General features: G+C 42.0%; 1 long non-coding RNA gene across 1 annotated transcript; it reads right to left on the minus strand.

Moving 5' to 3' along the window:
- Nucleotides 1-452: 452 nt before the first annotated feature.
- Nucleotides 453-17172, minus strand: LOC115474950. Its single transcript, XR_003942945.1, has 3 exons — nt 17031-17172; nt 14232-14235; nt 453-462 (listed from the first exon to the last, which is right to left on the minus strand). It is a non-coding gene; the product is annotated as an uncharacterized LOC115474950 (long non-coding RNA).
- Nucleotides 17173-22291: the final 5119 nt, after the last annotated feature.

A 22291-nucleotide genomic window follows, 5' to 3' on the forward strand; every position in this document is an offset into this window, starting at 1 on the left:
ATCCCTTATAGTTTCGAGGCTAGATTATTGCAATATTAGTTACCTTGGTTGCACACATGCTAATCTGAAGAAACTTCAAACAATTCAGAAAATTGCTATTAAATTGATTTGTCATTCAAAGAAATACAATCACGTCACTCTTCTTTTGCAAAAATGTAATTGGCTTCCCTTAGTTCAGTGAGTTATCTTTAAGCTTCTAATACTCACTTTTAGAGCATTTATGTCTGACTATTTAGTTTCTTCAACTATTCCCCAATTCGGCTACTGCATTCTATCAATGATTTTCATCTGGTTCTTACAGGCCCAAAATCTGCCCAGCTTGTGTTAACTGGTCATCGAGCTTTTTTCTTTACTGCTCTGTTTTTCTGGAATTGGCTCCCAATTTTGATCAGGGCAGAATCATCTTTCAAAAATTTCAAGACAGCAATAAGTAGAGGAGTGTGGTAGCCGTGTTAGTCCACTCTTAAGGTTATCAATAGAAATCAAACAAAATAAAACATGGAAAAGAAAATAAGATGATACCTTTTTTATTGGACATAACTTAATACATTTCTTGATTAGCTTTCGAAGGTCGCCCTTCTTCCTCAGATCGGAAATAAGCAAATGTGCTAGCTGACAGTGTATATAAGTGAAAACATTCAAGCATTACTATGACAGTCTGACAGCAATAAAAACCTGGCTTTTCCAGCAGGCCTACAGCATGACCTCCAAAGTCTGGAGCACTTGTTGAGTTATCACTAGTCTCTTGCCTTGCCCCTTTTTCCTTCTATAACTTACCCTTTTTTGCCCTTACCAGTTTGGTTTTTGTTTTTTTCATTTTTCTTTTAGAATTTCAACATAACATCCAAACCATTTTTAAACTCTGCTAGGCTAACCGCCTTTACCACATTCTCCGGCAACGAATTCCAGAGTTTAATTACACGTTGAGTGAAGAAAAAGAAATCAGAAAAAGACAGAGATACAGAAAACTCACTTAATAGAGGAAATAAACATCATTCATTAATCATACATAAGAACATAAGAATAGCCATACTGGGTCAGACCAATAAATAGTCCATCTAGCCCAGTATCCTATTTTCCAAACAGTGGCCAAGCCAGGTCACAAGTACCTAGCAGAAACCCAGTTAGCAGCAACATTCCATGCTACCAATCCCAGGGCAAGCAGTTGCTTCCCCATGTCTGTCTCAATAGCAGACTATGGACTTTTCTTCCAGGAATTTGTCAAAACCTTTTTTAAACCCAGATACGCTAACATCTGTTACTACATCCTCCAACAAAGATTTCCAGAACTTAACTATTCGTAAAGTGAAAAAATATTTTGTCTTTTTTTTTTTAAGTATTGCCATTTAACTTCCTCGAGTGTCCCCTTGTCTTTGCACATTTGGAATGAGTAAAAAATTGATTTACTTCTACTCGTTCTACACCATTCAGGATTTTGTAGACCTCAATCATATCTCCCCTCATCTGTCTCTTTTCCAAGCTGAAGAACCCTAACCCTAGCCTTTCCTCATATGAGAGGAGTTCCATCCCCTTTATCATTTTGGTCCAGTGGCGTAGGAAGAGGGGGGCGGTGGGGCGGTCCGCCCCAGGTGCATGCGCTGGGGGGGGGGGGGGGTGTCGGCTCGCTGGTTCCCTGCTCTTTCTGCCCCGGAACAGGTTACTTCCTGTTCCGGGGCAGAGAAAGCAGGGAAGCAGCAGAGCCAACGCAGCTCCCAGTGACATGCACTGGGGGCGGATCAGCCCTCCCGCCTGCCCCTCGCTGAAAGGTAGGGTGCGTTTCGGTGGGGGGATGCACTCCGGAGGGGGCGCGCCGTGCCCTGCACCCAGGGTGGGGGGGTGCGCAGCAGCGACCCGCCCCGGGTGTCAGGCACCCTCGCTACGGCACTGTTTTGGTCACTCTTCTTTGAGCCTTTTCTAATTCCACGATATCTTTTTTGAGATACTGTGACCAGAACTGAATGCAATACTCAAGGTGTGGTCACACCATGGAGCGATACAGAGGCATTATAGTATTTTTGGTCTTATTCACCATCCCTTTCCTAACAATTCCTAGCAGCCTGTTTGCATTTTTGGATGCAGCCACACAATATTGCTGAAGTAAAGCAGGAAAAATAAATATAGAAAAAGAAATAAAATCCTAACCAACAAGGCAGAGGAATCATATACAGTGACAGCCAGATTATGTGCTAACCAAAAAAAAACTACTATTATGGTCGGACCATCCTCCCAAGCCACCAAAAATTCTAACAATTGCTTAGATTCAAGAAATAAATCACCACCATTAAATTTTTACGTGACATATAACAGGAAAATTTAACAAGTATGATGCCCCCATCACCAAGACCCTTGGGCAAAATCCCCCAAAAGAGTCCTTACGGCACCTTGGGGTAGCCAAAGAAAAATCAGGAAATTATATGAACTTTAAACCCAAAAATTGTTCATATATATATATATATATATATCTAAATTATATAACACCATAGCCTGGATATGATAGGGTACAGCAGAGCTTATGGGATGAAGAGGCAGCACTACACAGGGACATGCAAGAACACAAGCTGCCCTCCTTGACCATGCTGCACTGCCCAGATGTGCCCAACGTACAACACAGACCACTGATATGCACTCAAATACATCTACCTCCACCAACACCTCCATCATGCAACCACACAGCAGGAAGCACCAAAGACCTGAGGATTCAGGCAGATCAGATGACACACTTGTGCTAACTTGTCCTCCCTTGCCCATGCCACCATCATCACAGACTGTGTCTGTCAGCTGCCAGGGGTCTACTGGGTCCATGATGTTTCCAGACTTTTAAAAGACAACAAAATAGGAAGAGTCAGATGTGAGTTATGGCAGCACCAGTTCAAGCACCCACAGTGCACCCAGCACCATCACCAACAGTAGCCAGAAGCAGAGGTGTCAGGGGAGACCATGGTAAGGGCCATGGGAAAGGAAAGGGTGGGAAATGAAGTGGTTAGGTAGAAAAGGGCCTGATAAGGTGGGGTTGTGGGGAGGTGGAAGGGGAGGTATGAGTGTGTAGAAATAAGGTGAGGGCTGATGGAGAAGGGGGAGTGTGTGAACAGTATGTATGTGAGGGTGAGTGAGGGGAAGGGCAGAGGATATGCAATAATGGTAGCATTTGCATATTGTAAATTGACACACTTACTTTTACTGAAAATGTCTGTGTATGAGTTCATTTCTGGCAGATATGTCTATCTGGTGAGGGTGACAGCCCCACCAAAATGGGTTGGTTTGCTGGTTCATCTTCGCAGTCTTCTTGGTCCTGCACGTTCAAGCCCAGTAATGGCTGTCTTCATTGTTTGGCATAGTTATGAAGCATGTAGCATGTGACAAAAATTTTGCAATCCTTTGATGGGCTATACAGTAGCTCCCCCCCCCCCCCCCCCGAGTGATCCAAACATCTGAAATGGCTTTTAAGTATGCCAGTTTCTCTTTGTGAGGGCTCTTATGCTTTTATGTGCACAATCATAGCATGCCTCTGCCTCACTCTGTGGAGCCACTATAAGAGTCATGAACCAGCTCCTTTGGGGGTATGCACTGTCACCTGAGTGGGAGCGAGGAAAACAGCATTAAGATAAGGGGAGCATAGACAGGTTTGTGCCATGGGTTCTGTGTCTGAGTGCATGAATGGATGGCATGTTTTGGGTTTGCATGTGTCTCCCCTATAGAGCCATGTGTGTGTGTGCACGTCTTACCCAGTAGCCAGTCACTGGTGATATCTCTGCTTTAATATCTTTCATAGATGTCAGAATGTTGAAAGATATAAGAGTCATGGCATGACCCTGAGAAAAGCATACACATCCATAATCTCCCCCTGGGCATTACATACCACCTCTATGTTGACTGAGTGGAATGCTTGGGAATGCTATATACTGTGCATATTAGAAAGGCGCCAAGAAACTGGGAGAGGCAATGTAAAATTGCTGGTTGGCTGAGTCCAGCTGTGACAGCCAATGGTGACTGGTAACTTCCAGTGGCTAGGAAAGCAAGAAAGGAAGTTACTTTCAAATGGGCTGGCACAGGGTGACCCCTATGAGTTGGGGCCTGTAAGAGGGGTTCCAGCTCCTGACAAAAATTGTGTATGGTCCATTCTTCATCAGTGTGCTGAAGGAACTGGGTCCTTGGCCTGTATATCTTTGTATATGGATGACTCTTGCTGAACCTCCTATTCTCCCACTCAACCTCATATAGCAGGGTCTGCAATGCCCACTCTTTCACTCTGCAGAGTTGCTGGTCTAAATGCAGATGTCTTCACTTCCAGCAGGGAACATCGCCGTGCTATCATTATTACCTGGGAATGTCCATGTATATGGTCCATCCCTGTCATGTCCCAGGAGCTCCTCTTTCAGGGCTGTCCGATTCCCTACCATTCTATTGTAGGACTTTGGACAGCCTCTACATTCAAGCACTAAGCTTATAGAATTAGGGGGTTAGTGTATTTATGGTGCATCCACATAATATTTTTACCTTTACATATGGATAATTGAGTGCCATCTTTTAGAGCTGATGTACCTCTCGCTAGCAGGCTGTGTTGGAATTCAACTAATCATTTTTAATATCATTATTTTAGTTTTAAAATATTTATTTTTTGTAAACAGTATATTTGTCCCAAGATGCTTATTGAAGTTATTCATTTCTCTTTATAACATTTTTTATACAAATTAGAACTTCTTCTCCAATCCTTCAACAGACACATGCTAGTCAAGGTCCAGCTGGTTCTCCTCCACTCTTTAGTTGTCTTTAATCAGTTCAGAGTAGGTCTCATTTCTTTCTTGTTAGTTAATGAGAATCTTGCCATGCTCTCATTATACGTTTTCATTTCAAGATTTGGACTAGACTAGATGCATATCAACAGTATACTTTAATCAAGTGTATCCCAGAACTGTCTTTTAACGTGTCAAAGAGAATAAAAGGGAAATAAATTCCTTTTATGATGTTATGCTAGGAAAAGCAAACCACTGTGTATATGTGAAATGATTACATGAAAAGAATAATTTTCTATTTATCAAAAGGTGGATATAGATTTGTTTATAGGTCAGGTTAATTGTGAAGCAAATCTATGAACTCCCACTACAAAATATGTTGTGTTCTATATCATTACATAAAGTTCAAGAGCTTTCTTCTCTGTATCAGCTTGTGCAGATTGCCTTTTGTCTTGAAAAAATCTTGCTCTAGGACAGGAACTAATCCTTACACAAATAATGGGAGACTCTAGATATGGTGCCTAAAAAATCAGTGCAGAAATCAGTGCCGACTAAGCTTTTTCTATCAGCGGCACCTAGAGTTTGGCGTGGTATACAGAACACTCTTAGTTGATATCCCAGCACCTAAAACTATGAGAACCATTTACACCAACGAAAATGTGATGTAAATCCCAGCGTGTAGATTTAGACACACTGGACCATATTCTATAACTATGCATGCAAATTTGAATATGCCCATCTACCCACCTATAACCACATCCCTTTTGCTTGAATGCGTTAGAAGTTAGGCGCACCGCGTTACAGAATGCGCTTAGCGAGTTGTCCATGTAAATTCTAATTAGTGCTCATTATTGCCTGTTAAGAACTGTTATCAACACTGATTAACCTGTCAAGCCAGTTAAGTTATGGACATTGTTATAGAATACACTTGGATTTCGGTGCAAATCGCTAGGCGCACTATATAGAGTCCGGGGGATAATATTTGATTTATACAGCACCGTACTTTAAATGTGCTCATTTCTTGAAATCTACTGTTTGCCTACAGTGCTGCTGTAGTTGTCCTGCCTATGTTCTTTCTAGTCTCAAACCGAATAGCTCCTAAACAAAAGTAAGCTGAGCGTCTGTTTATAGGTTCACCCAGGGAGCAAAACCGTCCACGTACTCTGACAGACTGCATGAAATGCAAGCTGAAGGACATAGTTGCTCTGTGTCTAGAACACCCACAATTCTTTTTAATTAATTAGCTGCTTGCAGCTGGCACTGACAGCCTCTCAACCCTCACTGAAGAAAGCAGAAAAGGAAGAGGAGTTCTCCAGTACGTGACGTGCTGTGCCACTACCACTGTGAAAGTGAAAATTAAAGGGCTTTGGGGAGAAAGGACTGAAGGCCTGTGTGAAATGTGAGACTGAGGGAGTCTCAGGACTTGCTGAGAGAGAAAAGGCAGAGAAAGGCTGTTTGCAGAAGACTCACGCTGAGTGCTATTGTGAGTCAAGCTGCCATTGTTAAGAAGATGACTGATTTTCAGGGGGGTTTTTTTCTCCTACTCATAACCCCAGCCTGGCTAAATTCTGAGCTTAAGGATTGGAGGCATATGGACTCCTGAGCCAACCAGTGAAGGTAGCTGCTGTATAATGAAGCCTCCAGGGGAATCTGTGGCTATTTCTCTCACAAAAGGGTAGTGTTTAAAAAGCCAGCACACTATTTCTTTTCTGGACATTATGTCTGAATCTTTCAGTAAATGAAACTACACAATTGTTTAAGCTGACCTGGCCACCTTGAATGGTTGAGGGCTCTCAGTACAGCTACTGCCCCATGCATCTTGAAGAATGCAGCCATTAAAATGTAAAAGTGGAGCATCAGGGGACAAGGAAAGGAGGAAGAGAATGTGTGAGAGATCTGATGATATATACAAGTCCCCTAGGGGAACAGTAGAGGGCCAGACAGAAGTATAATAAGTAGCTAGCAGAGATGGGGACAAAGATAACCGCAAAAGCAACACAGCAGCATAAGAACACAAGAAAATAAAGCCATGAAATTGACAGAGGCAGATGGCACCTTATGCACTAATCAATTTATTCAGGTGTGAGCATTTGAGGACCAGAGTCCATGTCCCTTAATAAATTGGTTAGTCTATAAGGTGAACCTGCCTCTGTCAATTTTATTACAGCAGACTAACATAGCTACACCTTTTAAAGATAAGTCATGCTCACTCAGAACAAGGGTCCATCATGTCTAGCATCTCTTTTTCCAAGGCGTCACCATGCTGAATACCTTATTTAACCAAGAGGTAAACTTGGCATTTCAGAAAGCACATGAATTGCTGTCACTACCAGGTCCCTGAAGCAGGAAATTAAGCTTGATACCAGGTTGGGCTGAGAATACAGCTCTGGAGTGGAGATTCTGCACAGGTTTAAAATTTATGCATATAACGAAGATAAGTAGTATTTTTGTTCTAATATATTTATGGATTTTTTTTTTTAAATAATCTTTATTGAAGGATCAACTTGGATTGTGCCTAATGCCACATTTGAATTTGGGACCTACCAGTGAATTCATATTTGATACAGGTTTAATAGACTAACTAGTGGTTAGGGTGGTGGACTTTGGTCCTGGGGAACTAAGGAACTGAGTTTGATTCCCACTTCAGGCACAGGCAGCTCCTTGTGACTCTGGCCAAGTCACTTAACCCTCCATTGCCCCAGGTACAAATAAGTACCTGTATACAATATGTAAGCCGCATTGAGCCTTCCATGAGTGGGAAAGCGCGGGGTACAAATAAAACAAAAAATAAAATTAAAAAAATAATAATTGATTTTGTTCACAACAGAAGTGGGATTTATAGGCCATGTTGGGACTCATGACTGACAACTTGGGTACATTAAGTACATAAGTACATAAGTAGTGCCATACTGGGAAAGACCAAAGGTCCATCTAGCCCAGCATCCTGTCACCGACAGTGGCCAATCCAGGTCAAGGGCACCTGGCACGCTCCCCAAACGTAAAAACATTCCAGACAAGTTATACCTAAAAATGCGGAATTTTTCCAAGTCCATTTAATAGCGGTCTATGGACTTGCCCTTTAGGAATCTATCTAACCCCTTTTTAAACTCCGTCAAGCTAACCGCCCGTACCACGTTCTCCGGCAACGAATTCCAGAGTCTAATTACACGTTGGGTGAAGAAAAATTTTCTCCGATTCGTTTTAAATTTATCACACTGTAGCTTCAACTCATGCCCTCTAGTCCTAGTATTTTTGGATAGCGTGAACAGTCGCTTCACATCCACCCGATCCATTCCACTCATTATTTTATACACTTCTATCATATCTCCCCTCAGCCGTCTCTTCTCCAAGCTAAAAAGCCCTAGCCTTCTCAGCCTCTCTTCATAGGAAAGTCGTCCCATCCCCACTATCATTTTCGTCGCCCTTCGCTGTACCTTTTCCAATTCTACTATATCTTTTTTGAGATACGGAGACCAGTACTGAACACAATACTCCAGGTGCGGTCGCACCATGGAGCGATACAACGGCATTATAACATCCGCACACCTGGACTCCATACCCTTCCTAATAACACCCAACATTCTATTCGCTTTCCTAGCCGCAGCAGCACACTGAGCAGAAGGTTTCAGCGTATCATCGACGACGACACCCAGATCCCTTTCTTGATCCGTAACTCCTAACGCGGAACCTTGCAAGACGTAGCTATAATTCGGGTTCCTCTTACCCACATGCATCACTTTGCACTTGTCAACATTGAACTTCATCTGCCACTTGCACGCCCATTCTCCCAGTCTCGCAAGGTCCTCCTGTAATCGTTCACATTCCTCCTGCGACTTGACGACCCTGAATAATTTTGTGTCATCGGCGAATTTAATTACCTCACTAGTTATTCCCATCTCTAGGTCATTTATAAATACATTAAAAGCAACGGACCCAGCACAGACCCCTGCGGGACCCCACTAACTACCCTCCTCCACTGAGAATACTGGCCACGCAATCCTACTCTCTGCTTCCTATCTTTCAACCAGTTCTTAATCCATAATAATACCCTACCTCCGATTCCATGACTCTGCAATTTCTTCAGGAGTCTTTCGTGCGGCACTTTGTCAAACGCCTTCTGAAAATCCAGATATACAATATCAACCGGCTCCCCATTGTCCACATGTTTGCTTACCCCCTCAAAAAAATGCATTAGATTGGTGAGGCAAGACTTCCCTTCACTAAATCCGTGCTGACTTTGTCTCATCAGTCCATGTTTTTGTATATGCTCTGCAATTTTATTCTTAATAATAGCCTCCACCATCTTGCCCGGCACCGACGTCAGACTCACCGGTCTATAATTTCCCGGATCTCCTCTGGAACCCTTCTTAAAAATCGGAGTAACATTGGCTACCCTCCAGTCTTCCGGTACTACACTCGATTTTAGGGACAGATTGCATATTTCTAACAGTAGCTCCGCAAGTTCATTTTTTAGTTCTATTAATACTCTGGGATGAATACCATCAGGTCCCGGTGATTTACTACTCTTCAGCTTGCTGAACTGACCCATTACATCCTCCAAGGTTACAGAGAATTCGTTTAGTTTCTCCGACTCCCCCGCTTCAAATATTCTTTCCGGCACCGGTGTCCCCCCCAAATCCTCCTCGGTGAAGACCGAAGCAAAGAATTCATTTAATTTCTCCGCTACGGCTTTGTCCTCCCTGATCGCCCCTTTAACACCATTTTCGTCCAGCGGCCCAACCGACTCTTTGGCCGGTTTCCTGCTTTTAATGTATCTAAAAAAATTTTTACTATGTATTTTTGCTTCCAACGCTAATTTCTTCTCAAAGTCCTTTTTTGCCGTCCTTATCTCCGCTTTGCATTTGGCTTGGCATTCCTTATGATCTATCCTGTTACTTTCAGTTGGTTCTCTTCTCCACTTTCTGAAGGATTGTTTTTTGACTCTAATGACTTCCTTTATCTTACTGTTTAGCCACGCCGGCTGACGTTTAGTCTTTTTTCCCTTTTTTCTAATACGTGGAATATATTTGTCCTGAACCTCCAGGATGGTGTTTTTAAACAGCATCCACGCCTGACGCAAGTTTTTTACTCTGCGAGCTGCTCCTTTCAGTCTTTTTTTCACCATTTTTCTCATTTTGTCGTAATCACCTTTTCTATAGTTAAACGCTAGCGTACTTGATTTCCTAGTTTCACTTCCTTCAATGCCAATATCAAAACCGATCATATTATGATCACTGGTATCAAGCGGCCCTCGTACCGTTACCCCCTGCACTAGATCATGAGCACCACTAAGGACTAAGTCTAGTATTTTTCCTTCTCTTGTCGGCTCCTGAACTAGCTGTTCCATGAAGCTGTCCTTGATTTCATCAAGAAATCCTATGTCCCTTGCGTGTACAGATGTTACATTAACCCAGTCTACGTATATGCGGGTAATTGAAATCCCCCATTATTATTGTGTTGCCCAGTTTGTTTGCGTCCCTGATTTCCTTTAACATTTCCGCATCCAGCTGTTCGTCCTGGCCAGGCGGACGGTAGTACACTCCTATCACTATCCTTTTCCCCTTTGCACATGGAATTTCAATCCACAGTGATTCCAAGGAGTGTTTTGTTTCCTGCAGAATTTTCAATCTATTTGATTCAAGGCTCTCGTTAATATACAATGCTACCCCTCCACCAATCCGATTCACCCTATCACTACGATATAATTTGTACCCCGGTATGACAGTGTCCCACTGGTTATCCTCCTTCCACCAGGTCTCAGAGATGCCTATTATATCTAATTTTTCATTTAGTGCAATATATTCTAACTCCCCCATCTTATTTCTTAGGCTCCTGGCATTCGCATATAGACATTTCAAACTATGTTTGTTGTTCCTAAGTACATCATGCTTAGTACTTGACAGTATTAATTGGCAATCTTTTGTCTGATTTTTATTGTTATTTAAGGATACCCGATCTACTACAATCTCTTTTGCAACCTCACTATCAGGATACTCTATCTTCCCTGTTATGGTGATATCTTTGAAAGATACCTTATCCCGAACCATGCTCTTTTGAGCGACTGTCGGCCTTCCCCCCATTTCTAGTTTAAAAGCTGCTCTATCTCCTTCTTAAACGCCGATGCCAGCAGCCTGGTCCCACTCTGGTTAAGATGGAGCCCATCCTTTCGGAATAGGCTCCCCCTTCCCCAGAATGTTGCCCAGTTCCTAACAAATCTAAAGCCCTCCTCCCTGCACCATCGTCTCATCCACGCATTGAGACTCTGGAGCTCTGCCTGTCTCTTGGGCCCTGCGCGTGGCACAGGTAGCATTTCAGAAAATGCTACCCTGGAGGATCTGGATTTCAGCTTTCTACCTAAGAGCCTAAATTTTGCTTCCAGAACCTCTCTCCCACATTTTCCTATGTCATTAGTACCCACATGTACCAAGACAGCCGTCTCCTCCCCAGCACTATATAAAATCCTATCTAGGTGACGCGTGAGGTCCGCCACCTTCGCACCAATTGTTCCAGCTTTGCATTGGCTGTAGTATTGCCCTTCCCTCTGATGGTCCCTTTTATTTTAAATATTTTTTTTATGAAGGGCTTTTCTGGTTTATTGTTGATTTTCCTTTAATTTTGATTTTGGGATGTTTTCTGTCAATCCACAATAAAGCACTTTCTCCTAACCCCTCACTTTTTAATTTCCTGAGGAGTATCTGTTGAAAGACTTTTCCAAATGCCTTCTGAAAATCCAAATTCAGTTCAGTTCACCTTTATCCATATGTTAGACTTGTTTGAAGATGTAAGCAAATCAATAAGGCAAGACTTTCCATTGCTAAATCTATGCTGAGTCATCCTTTTGAAAAATTGGCATTACATTGGCCATCCTCTAGTCCTCAGGTAAATTGCTGTTCTGTATGATAGATTAAAGGGGACTAGTAACATTTTAGTTTCAGGTTTGGGCTCTTTCAAAACTCTGAAGGGAGTACCATCCAGTTCTGGTGATTTGTTACTATTTAGTTTTTCAATTTGCTGTATTACATCTTTTCCTGTGATTTGCTTTACAATAGTTGAAGGGAAGTAAAAAGAATCACAGTATAGCCCAAGCGAGAGCCCTCACCAGCCATATGGAGGATTCACTGATAGGAACCAGCCACCAGGATAGCCTTTGGCTATGTGACTATGCAGCAGAAAGAGCAAAATGATACAGGCAAATAACTACCAGGGCTGCGAAGCAAAGAATGCATCATATCTTCAGTTACTCCCTCCAAACAAGCTGAGTTAGTGAGAGGGTTCATATTCTTCCCTTCACCTTCCCCCACCCCACATAATTAACACAGCTTTGACACAACAAACTAGTAATAACATCCAGAGTATTGGCTATTCATGAGACAAAACTACTGCAGGATTTCATTACCAACCTTCACAATAAAGCGTCTCCCAACAGAGCCTCAGGGTTTAGGATAAGTGTCACAAGTATGGAAATATAAATAGAGAATCTACACTACAAATCCCATTTCATGCATAAAACATGAGGGAAGAGATAGGATTGTCAGATGGGTATGCAGTTGGCAAAAGGGAGAAGCTCCTGCCTTCCAATGTTTAGAGGTAGGTGTAGAATTCTGAAGGGGAGTCAAAGGGATCCACTAGGACCGTTAAAGATTATTTTTTGTAGGTTATGGGAGGAGGATCAGGGTGTCTAGAGGAATACCCACCAAGATGACCAGGAAATAGTTTTGGACAGTCAGGGGGAGGAGTGAAGTAGTTTCCACTAACACCACCAGGGCTTACTGTGGGGAAGGTCAGGGGATGGGGGATTACAAAATCCAGAAGGGAGATATTCTACTGTACTCTCAATGCAGCAAATGGCTGCATATTACCACAGTGGTGTGTATTACTTTTTTTGACAGCACACACTTTTTGACGTGGGGGTAAACTGCATCGGAAGTAAAATGCTTGCATTAGAATACTGTGCACTGAAGCTTAGAGTGGCATTTTAGCAAAGCCCTTACTGTATCAAGGCCTGAATTGCATAAAACCACAGCCTGGCAAGGAATGCAGGCTAAACAATTTCTGAAAAACAAGGTAAGGGCAAAAGGACAAAAAAAAAGTTGGGAATAGTGGGATAAGAGCAAAAGAATCAAAATCAAGGTGAGCAGAGTACATCTGCACTACAAGTTCATTGGGGGCCACATACCAGTTATGGAAAAAGAACAGATTTTTTTATAAACTAATGTAATCTTCCTCTAATTTCATCATTATGAAGGGTAGATTCTCAGTATGGTTTATTTGTGAACAAGAGGGAAGCTTCACTTTGATGCCCTTTGGATGCAATGACTAAAACCTACAAAGATACTCTCCACACTCAAGAGTAGCATAGCAAATCAAGTTTTCATTGTTAAAAAAAATATAATAATTATATACAGCAGTTAGCCAGGAACTCCTTACTTCAGCTGTGGCAGGTTCTCCTACTGATTTTATTAATGAAACTTCTGTCTCTCTTAGGACTCCGTGCACCTGGAAATTCCTGTTATGCTGCACCGCTGCAGAATAGACTCCTTACCTCTCTTTAAGGGCTCCTCTTATTAAGCTGCAGTAAGCACTAGGGTGTGTTTACCGCAGTTTAAAAGGGCTTATTGCAGGATGCAGGTTGTGGAGGGGAGAACCAACAAACTGTTAATTCATATAGTTATCGCAATCAGAACTGACAGTGAAATTCACAAAACGTTTGGGAGAGGTCCTCGAGACAATCAGTATTGACAGATTACAAAATAAAATTGAGGAATTATGAACATCCAGAAGTACAGTGGCTACTGAACAGTTTCATGCATGATTTTGTGATATTGTACCATACCTGCTCCCTGAAGGGAGTTATCAGCTAGGAACCTTAAACATGCATGGAGACAAGGAGGTAGTTGGGAAAATTAAAAAAAACTATAAAGGGCTCTAATTGCCAGAGTAGTAAAACCTTTTCCAATAAGAACAATAAAACTTGCAAATTTTACTAATAACCAGTACGAAGAGGGTCCAAAGTACAGAACAAAGTCCAAATAGCCAAAAGAAGCATCAGGAGCCTTCAAAATGGGATATAGTTCCTTTAATCATATAACTTGAACATCAATCTCTCCTTAGTGACCCGACACGAGCCGTGTTTCGGCACACAGAGGTCAGAGGTCTACATTACATGCACTTAGCTCATAAAATTTCGAATTGGTTTCTTCTTAAGTTATACAATATCCTAATAATACCTAACATTCTATTTGCTTTCTTTGCAGCCTCTGCGCACTGAGCAGAGGGTTTCAACGTATCATCAATGGTGACACCTAGATCCTTTTCCTCGTTGGTGACTCCTAGTGTGGAGCCTTGCATTACGTAGCTATAGTTTGGGTTCCTCGTTCCCACATGCATCTGTCACAAAATGCTTAACCACCCACCTGGGGTTACCCCACAGCTACTTAGAGGGTCTATCCCCAGCACAGCTCAGGTCCACCTCCATCTGCCGCTTGTACTCTGCGCTAGCACCCTCCTCCCACTGACTGGGTCACAACCACCTCTCGGTGAGTCTCCTGCTCTCAAATTATCCCCAGTGATTTCTAGGTTACTGGAGGCCACACTCCCAGGGGTCCCACAGTTCCCAGTAAGCACTCACAGACCCAACACACAAACCACCAGGATTCTTTATCAGTCCAGACAGCAGAGGCAATAAACTGAATAGTGTTCATTGTCTTAAAAATACTGAACAATGAACAAAAAAAAGTACAATCAGCAAACAATAACAGGTAACTGAAATATGAATCAATTACAAAACTATCTACACATTTGTTTACTTTCTAAAAAGTACCTGGGAAGATCAGGACATATAGCTGCTCACAAGTTATCAAATGTAACTGTTTACAGGGCCTTAGCAAAGAAATCCCTCTCTCCTTTCTTCCTGGCTAAGACTGGAGGAAAAGCCAGTAAAGATCCAAATGAAATAAGCTCCTGGGCCAATCAGAGCCCAGAACAACAATCTTTGAAAGTATACTGCAAACTGCCTTTCCGTAAGGCTTAAACCAAGAAAACAGCCTTGGTTCTATAGCAGCTTCAAAACAAACATGCACCACCTTCTGGTCAAACTAGAGAAATACACTTCAGGAAATAAGGCAGTTTTACAGGCTTAAAACACACTGTTCTGTCACAGCATCACTTTGCACTTGCTCACATTAAAGTTATCTGCCGTTAGGATACCCAGTCTCATAAGGTCCTCTATCAATTTTTCACAATCCTCTTGCGATTTAACAACTTTGAATAACTTTGTGTCATTGGCAAATTTTTAATTATCTCATTAGTTATTCTCATACCTAGATCATTTATAAATATGTTTAAAAAGCAGCGGTCCCAGACCCCTGCGGAACCTCACTATCAACCCTTCTCCATTGAATATACTGACCATTTAATCCTACTCTCTGTTTTCTATCTTTTAACCAGTTTTTAATCCACAATAGGACACGACCTCCTATCCCATGACTCTCCAATTTCCTCTGGAATCTCATGAGGTACTTTGTCAAATGCCTTTTGAAAATCCAGATACACAATATTGACCAGCTCACCTTTATTCCACATGTTTGTTCACCCCTTCAAAGAAATGTAGTAGAATGGTGATTCAAATTCAGTAGCTTTCTATAATGATCAATGGTGAATACACCCAAAGAAAGAGGACATTAATATTGACTTCTTGTGTATAGTTCCTGATGAATCTAGGGCTGCCAATTTGGCATGTGGTCAGCCTGGCCTCTTTTCTTAAAAGGAAGCCAGCAACTAGCAGAATGGTCAATATGAGTCAGTCTGTTGGCCGCCAGTCTCCAGACAGGCATGGACTACCCACTCTCTCTCCTTGGCCCAGAGACATTACCATTATTTATTTATTAATCAGTATGCTCCTGACTTAATTGAAGTGTGGGCTGCTAAAGCAAAATCAGCATATGAAGAATGCAGGAAAAGTAATTGGGGGAGGATGGAAGGCTGAAGATTCACCTAATTTGTCTAATACCCTTACACTGTCAGGAGAAGTTTGACAATCACAGAGGTTAGAAAAGGTGCACATGGAAACTTTATCCCAGCCCCAAATAACCTCGGAACATATATTTGCAGCATCTGCCATGGCCTTTTTCAGTTTTATTTTGTATTAAGAATTGTTATGTAGCCTAGGCCAACCTGCTGTGTCTCTTTCCCCTTGTTTTCTTCCATGAGTTTTGAAACTGCTTAGATATTTGAATTTGAGTGGCAATATGTTAAATAAAGATGAACTATGAATTATCAACAGTTAGCACTTAAAACAGTGCTGACCTCTGCTGATTAAATATTAACAGGTTATTTTTTTAGCAGGTGCTTATTTTGCCTTAAATTCCATATTCAGATTCAGGCACTTCACAGCACACTGAGCAACCTCAGCCTGCACTAGAATATGTGGTTTGTTTATTTATTAACTGAAACACTACCATGTTGTCTGCCCAGAAAACAACCTTTCTGCCCATGAAATCTGATTTCCCTGAATACATGAACATTACTATCAAAAAAGATCAAAAAACGATGCATATACTGTATCCCTGGTTAAACCTTTATTGCGTCACTTTATACACCATTTTGCTACACCCCATTTTTGGTTTAAGTATGTACCAGAGTCTTTATCTCCAGTGGCATTCATAAGCTGTTTAATTTCCATACTGTTAACCTCAGGTTACCTCATCAACATTTTTCCATTACAGAAATCCAAGAATCACTTCCACATTGGCAGGTTTTGCCTAAGATTGGCATTAACCTTTGTAAAATTATGGTCATTATGTACCTTGACTGTCATCCGAGTAAACCTCTCAGTGTATGCTTAACCTATTGGTATTATCTGGCATTAGAAATTTATAAAGCTGATTCATGCCTGTAGCTGTTTCACTATTACCTTCTTGCAACCATCATCATGCCAATGGCACTCTTCAGTGCCTTTACCCATTGTTAGCTTAGTGTTCATTCTCCAGGAATAAATAAATTTCTATGCACAAAATACTTGTGACTTGCTCTGAGTCTTCTGTCACATTCTGGGGTAAATGCGTTCCTGGCTTCCTACCTTGCACTGAAAAATCTCAAGTAGCTCCCTGCACACATTTATAGGCTGGATCAATCTAGGGTTGCTAACATTTTGAAAGAGAAAAACCCATCACCTGCTCTTCCACTTGCTAGTCTATCATCCTGCCCTCTGCCTTCTAGTCCACTCAATCATCTTTCTCCTCTCCAATCTGTCCAAAATTCTGCAGCTTGACTTATTTTCCACCAGAATCGTTATGCCCACACTAGTCACTTCATTGGCTCCCTGTCCGCTTCCATGTACAGTTCTAACTCCTCTTGCTGACCTTTAATGCATCCACTCTATGACCCCTCATTACCTCTCCTCTCTCATCTCTCCCTACATTCCTCCCCATGAACTCCGCTCTCTGAACAAATCTCTCTTGTTGTCCCCCTTCTCCTCCAACGCTAACTCCAGACTTCGTTCCTTTTGTCTTGCGGCACCTTATGCCTGGAACTGTCTTCCCGAACCCATACGTCTAGCTCCTCCTTTACCTGTTTTTTTAATTTATGCTGAAAGCTCACCTTTTCACTACTGCCTTTGGCTCCTAACTGCTACTCATTTGCTCTCCTCCTCCTTGTTCCTCTCTACCCTGTAATTCCCTTGCCTGTAATGTCTTGTCTGTCTGTTTTACCTAGCTTGTAAGCTCTTTGAGCAGGGACTGTCTCTCTATGTCAAGTGTTCAGCGCTATTAGTAGTAGTAGTAGTAGTCCTACCCACTGTACTGTCTCTGTCCTAAGCAGGCAAAGGAATGAACGGTGTTAAGTACCAGAGATACTTTCACTCATAGATAGATTGTACAATAATGAAAGCCCTGATTTTCATAGGTAAAATGCTATTTTGCTTATGGGAATCACTCTTTCTTCTGTGTTTGTACAGCGCTGCGTACACTTTATAGCGCTCTAGAAATGTTAAATAGTAGTAGTCTCTAAATATTTACATGGCAATCATAAATCCATGTATTTGATGTGGTTAACCAGAAATAGATTTACCAGTGCAACTGACCGAGGATAAGCTGGTAACACTGGCAAGGAAAAGATATTATTAATGGTATTTCTGTGCACACATTGCAGATTTAGGAGGTGGTAAGGGCTCTTGCACTAATCGGGTAGCAAACGGTAATGCGCCCGCACTACCCAATTAAAGCAGGCATGCCTACTCTCCACCCCCAGATATGCCTCCCATGCTGGAAAATAAATATCTGCTAGTGCGGGATTAGCGCATGTTAAGCAGAACACTACCACAGGACACCTCAGCATGTCCCACAGTAGTGCTCTTTTTAGCATATGGTAAGCCTGTGGTAATCCTACCGAGGTTTAGTAAAAGATCCCCAATCTGATTAGCGTCTGATTAACCTGTGGCGGTAGAGGCTCATGCGCTACTATCTGTTAATGGCCATGCACTAATGGCAACATTAGCATATGGCCAATAATTCAGAAAACGTAAAATCAGCCATTTTATGGCTGCACTAAAAATGGCCTTAGCGCGCAGGAAATACCTACATAATGGTGCACTAACCTATGTGTTGTGAAAAAGTAATTTCTCCAATTAAAAAAAATGTATTTATGTTTCACAATTACAATATAATCAAGTAAGTCCACTTGTACAGAAAGCAAAAAAAAAAAAGAGCCAATAATATCAGGAAAATCATCAACATCTTGCTCAAGTCCACAAAATAAAGGATCCAATACTTTTGAGGAGAATAATATACAAAAGAAATTCCTTCACATTCTGAAAAACAAATTACATGCTGATTACAAAGAGCAGCTCCATTTTAAACCCCATAAGTAGAAACCCCCTGAGAGTCCCTTACTGGCACCTTCCTAGTAGCCAGAACGGAAGTCAAATGTGATGGTTCCCAAAATACATACTTATTGACTGACAGTGCAAATAGAAAAATGTAGGCAGATAAAGATCATATGGCCTATCCAGTCTGCCCATCCATGCCATCTACTCTCCCTATCTCTCCCTTAGAGATCCTATGTACTTGTCCCAAGCTCTCTTGAATTCATAAACTCTTTTCATTTTCACCACTTCCACAAGGAGGCTGTTCCATGAATTCACCACCCTATCTGTGAAAAAGTAATTCCTCAGGTTACTTCTGAGTCTATCCCCTTTTAACTTCATCGTATGCCATTTCGTTCCAGAGCTTCCTTTCAATTGAAAGAGACTCGCCTCCTGTGCATTTATGCCTCGTAGGTATTTCAATGTCTCTATCATATCTCCCCTCTCCCACTAGGGTCAGATAAAGTACCTGCATACAATATATGTAAACCGCTTTGGTTGTATCTACAGAAAGGCAGTATATCAAATCCATGACCCTTTGACCCTTTTGAAGATGCAGTCTCCAGAATTGTACACAACGTTCTAAATGAGATCTCACCAGAGTCTTGCAGAGGGGCACCATCACCTCCTTTTTGCTATTGGCTATTCCTCTTCTTATGCACACAAGTATCCTTCTAGCTTTTGCTGTCACCTTTTCTACTTGGTTTGACCACCTTAAGATCATCATTTACAATCACACCCAAGACCCGCTCCACTTTCATGCACAAAAGTTCTTCACCTTCTAAACTGTACTGTTCCCTTGGGTTTTTGCAGCCCAAATGCATGACACTGCATTTTTTAACATTAAATCTAAGCTGCCAAATTCCAGGCCATTTACTAGCTTTGCTAAGTCCTTCCTCATGTTATCCACACTATCAGGGGTGTCTAACCTACTGCAGATTTTGGTATCATCCACAAAGAGGCAAACCAAAATGTGAAAAAAGAATTGACCCAAGAACCGAATCTTGTGGCACACCACTAACGTCCTTTTTCTCAGAATGAGCTCAGTTTACCACTACCCTCTGTCGCCCTCCACTCAACCAGTTCCTAACCCAGCTAGTCACTTTAGGGTCCATACCGAGTGCATTCAAATTATTTATTAGTCATCTATGCGGAACTGTGTCAAAGGCTTAACTAAAATCTAAATACACCACATCTAGCACTCTCCCTCAAGCTAACTCTCTGGTCACCCAGTCAAAGAAATTAATCAGATTTGTCTGACAAGACTTGCCTCTAATGTAACCATGTTGCCTTGGGTCCTGTAATCCATTGGATTCCAAAAACTTTACTGTTCTCTGTTTTAACAGTGTTTCCATTAATTTATTTACCACAGAAGTCAGACTTACCGGCCTGTAGTTCCCAACCTCTTCTTTACTTCCGCTTTTGTGGAGAGGGGCCACATATGCTTTTCTCCAGTCCTCTGGGACCACTCCTGACTCTAGAGAAGCATTGAAAAGGTCAGCCAGTAGAGTCTAGAAATTTCCTAAGTTCTTTCAGTACCCTCGGATGTATGCCACCTGGCCCTATCGCTTTGTCCACCTTTAGTTTAGCCAGCACCTTATTAACATGGTCCTCTGAAAATCATTCAGGGACTACCACCCCCTCCATTCCTATTTATGTGTCTTCTTCAATCCAGGTCCCGGCCCTTCAACTGTGAACACAGAACAGAAATATTTCTTAAGCAATTCCGCCTTATCTTTATCAGCTTGTACATATTCCTCCCCTTCACCTTCAAGTCTCACAATGGATAAATTGCTAAGATACACTTCAGCCTAAAACATATAAGGCATGTTCACTCAACTTTCTAATATGCTTCTGCTACCTTCAGAATTCAACATGGAGGAATTTAATTTTTGCCAGTTCATAATTTATTATTATACAGCATTTAGACAAGCATTACGTCCCCTACCTGCCATAATTTTGACTTCTATATGCAGATCCTTGACATTTTCAATTTTCTTATGCTGTCAAACCCAGAACTGATTCCAAAGAGCTCACAGCAAGACAGCAGATAGCAATGGACTGGGAAACTAGAACAGACATGCACAATTTCTGAGCCGTTGACACTCTGCCCCACTACAGATGTGCAAAATTAGACAAAGAGAAAACAAAAACACTTAAGCTTTTCACCTCTGCAAATGTCCATGAATAAAATATCTACCTCAGTGAAGGTTTTGCAAAATGTTTAATGGGAAATTCTAGGGCAAATGAGGTGAAAAATGATGAAATTTGTTCTGTTCATGAGTATTCATAAATTGTAGATTTAGCTATTTTCCAGATAATTAGGGATTCTTTGAGAGTATACAAAATATCTGTATGTCATGCCACAGTTATTGTCATTTGGGAGTTCTTAGCATAGACTAGGCACAAATACTGAGTGGAGGATACAGGACAAGCAAGGGAAAAGGTGAGAGAGTACTAGAGGAAGTGGTGTTTTTCTGGTAATTATCCAATAAACACCTGTTTTTTGTTTTTTATTTTTGTTTTTTTGCAGCAGGGGTGTTTTATAGGGATGTGAGGCAAAACAATTTTCATTTTGTTTAGCTTTCAATGTTGTTTGCGGGTTTTTTTGTTTATTTCATTTTGTTTTCTATCACTTTTATTTTTAACTAGGAAAAAAGGCCCGTTTCAGACACAAATGAAACGGGCACTAGCAAGGCTTTCCTCGGAGTGTGTATGTTTTAGAGAGTGTGTGTGTGAGAGTGAGTGTGTGATAGAGAGAGAGTGAATGTGTGAGTGTGTGTGTGTGTGACAGAGAGAGTGAGGCTGGGTGCGAGTGTGTCTGTGTGAGAGAGAGTGTGTGTGTGTAAGAATGAGAGTGGTTCCAGGGTGGCCCTCCCCCTCCCTCTCTCCCTCCCAGTTCTGAGGTGGCCTCCCTCCCAGTTCCAGGGTCCTCCTCCCCCTTCTCCTCTCCCTCCCAGTTCTAGGACTTCCCTCCCTCCCTCCCTCCCTCTGTCGCGCGCTGAGAGCCAGCGTGCTGTAGCAGCAAAGGCCACCTTGCAAATGCTCCCTTTTCTCCTTCAACGAAGTTATCTTTGAAACAGAGGTCGTTTTGGAAATTTTTTTTTTTCTCCGACTCTTGAAAGATGCTGTGTGAAGCGTTCAGTGAAGCCACAGTGAGCTTCAGAACATTCGAGGAGGTGTTGTGTCGTCTGATTACCCGCCCTTGACGTCATCACGCTTTGACGCGAGGGCGGGGCAGAGACAGATGGGCAGAGATGGATGTCTACACCATTACGAACCCACGAACTCTGGTCCCTGCAGTGAAGCTACGGAGTGAGCTTCAGAACGTTGGAGTTGCGAATTATGTCGGGGTGGGTGGAGCTGAGGGCGGGGCTATGAGTGGTGCTGAGACCCTACGAACACTACAGGGGGGCTTCAGGGGCAGGCTTCAGGGCTTCAGTGGCACGGAGTGAGCTTCAGAACGTTGGAGGTGGGAATTATTTATATAGATGTTCATGTCAGGGCAATATTAATAGCATGCAATAGTGAGCACTGTTTTTTCATTGGCACTGAGTGCTTCAATAGGCACCTATTAAGCCATGGGGCAGACCATTAACATGGAAAAAATCTGAAATTTCCGGGGGGCTTCCAGGCTTTTCAAGTTAAATCAATCAGACTCATTTTAGATAGAAAATCACAGTAGAAATCAGAATTGAAATGT

Source organism: Microcaecilia unicolor, chromosome 7 (genome assembly GCF_901765095.1).
Source record: "Microcaecilia unicolor chromosome 7, aMicUni1.1, whole genome shotgun sequence".
NCBI classification, from domain to species: Eukaryota; Metazoa; Chordata; class Amphibia; order Gymnophiona; family Siphonopidae; genus Microcaecilia; species Microcaecilia unicolor.